This window comes from Solanum tuberosum, unplaced genomic scaffold, assembly GCF_000226075.1.
Source record: "Solanum tuberosum cultivar DM 1-3 516 R44 unplaced genomic scaffold, SolTub_3.0 scf00051, whole genome shotgun sequence".
In the NCBI taxonomy this organism is placed as follows: Eukaryota; Viridiplantae; Streptophyta; class Magnoliopsida; order Solanales; family Solanaceae; genus Solanum; species Solanum tuberosum.
The window spans coordinates 1,678,724-1,680,983 of record NW_006238978.1 but is presented as its reverse complement, the minus strand read 5'-3'; positions in this window follow the sequence as shown (position 1 = coordinate 1,680,983).

Here is a 2,260-nt window from a genome sequence, read left to right as displayed (position 1 = left end):
TGTGCCCGGATGAATAGAATATTTGGACTCATGGGCCTCGGTAAGAATCATCTGAATCAAACCCCCAACTCTTGGAACACAAAGTCGATCACCAAATCGTAAAACCCCATCTAAATCTAAGGTAGCTAGGCTGGTGTCACCTCCTAAAACTCGATCTCGAAGTGCCACTAAGTCCTCATCCTCAAATTGATGGTTGCGAATCCGATCCAACAGAGATGACTGAGCATCCACATAAGCTAGTACAAACCGGGAATCAGAGATATCAAGCCGTACCATCCGGTTAGCTAAGGACTGGATGTCCAAAGCTAATGGTCGCTCCGTTGTAGAAAGAAAAGGTAGACTACCCAAACTCACTGCCTTCCGACTCAAGGCGTCTGCTACTACATTTGCCTTGCCCGGATGGTAGAGAATAGAGAGGTCGTAGTCCTTCAGGAGCTCAATCCAACGGCGCTGTCTCGAATTAAGATCTCTCTGGCTCATAATGTACTGAAGGCTCATGTGATCAGTATAGATCTCGCACCGAACTCCATACAGGTAATGCCTCCAAATCTTAAGTGCAAAAACCACCGCCGCCAACTCTAAATCATGAGTGGGGTAGTTGCGCTCGTGCGACTTAAGCTGCCTCGACGCATAAGCAATAACGCGGCCCTGCTGCTTTAGTACACAACCCAAACCAATGCCGGATGCGTCACAATAAACAGTAAACCCCTCTCCCTCAACTGGAAGAGTCAATATAGGAGCGGTGCTAAGCAACTCCTTAAGCCTCAAAAAGCTCCTCTCACACTCCTCCTCTCACACAAACGGAACATCCTGGCGAGTCAACCGAGTCAAAGGCGCTGCTATAGTAGAAAATCCCTCAATAAAACGCCTATAGAAGCCTGCCAAACCGACGAAGCTACGAATCTCAGTCACAGAGGTGGGCCTGGCCCAATCACGAATGGCCTCAATCTTAGTGGGATCTACCATAATGCCATCCTTAGACACCACTTGCCCCAAGAATGATACGGATTAAAGCCAAAACTCGTACTTTGAGAACTTGGCATAAAGTCGCTGATCTCTCAAAGTCTGGAGCACAATCCTCAAATGCTGCTCATGTTCACTCCGGCTCCGCGAATATACCAGTATGTCATCAATAAAGACAATAACAAATAAATCAAGGTATGGCCTGAACACACGTGTCATCAAGTCCATGAAGGCAGCAGGGGCATTAGTCAACCCAAATGACATCACCAAGAATTCATATTGACCATAACGGGTCCTAAATGCAGTCTTAGGGATGTCCGCTGCCCTAATCCTCAGCTGATGGTACCCGGACCTCAAATCAATCTTAGAAAACACGTCGGCACCCTGAAGCTGGTCAAAAAAATAATCAATACGAGGCATGGGGTAACGGTTCTTCACCGTCATCTTCTGCAACTGCCTGTAGTCGACGCACAATCGCATAGTACCGTTCTTCTTCTTCACGAAGAGGACTGGGGCACCCCAAAGCGATACACTAGGCCGAATGAATCCCTTATCTAAGAGATCTTGAATCTGAACACTGAGCTCCTTGAGCTCTATGGGGGCCATACGGTACGGTGGTAAAGAAATGGGCTTAGTGCCCGGCTCTACTTCAATAGCAAAGTCAATGTCACGATCAGGAGGGAGACCAGGCAGATCGGCAGGAAACACATCTGTAAACTCTCGAACAATAGGTACTGAATCAACGGTAGGACCCTCCCTACTAACATCTCCAACATAAGCTAAATAAGCCAAACACCCGCTAGCCATCAACCTCTGGGCGCGAACAAAAGATATCACCCCAACTGGTGTGTGACTACAAAAGCCCTGCCACACCACTGGTGGAATATGAGGCATGGCTAAAGTAACGGCTTAGCATAGCAATCCAAGACCGCATGGTGGGGAGATAACTAATCCATACCCAAAATCAAATCAAAATCCACCATATCAAGCAAAATAAGATCAACCCTAGTGTCTCGCCTCTGAATAGTCACCACACAGGATCTAAATACCTGATCCACTACTAAAGAATCACCTACCGGGGTTGAAACACGCAACGGCTCAACCAATAGCTTTGGGATCATACTCAATCGAGGAGCACAATAAACAGATATATAGGTATAAGTAGAGACTGGATCAAATAAAGTGGATGCGGGTTGATGGCATAATAACACTGTACCTGTGATCACATCGTCCGAGGTCTCAACATCTGCTCTAGATGAAGCTGCATAAAAGTGGGCCTGTGCTCCACTACCCTGTG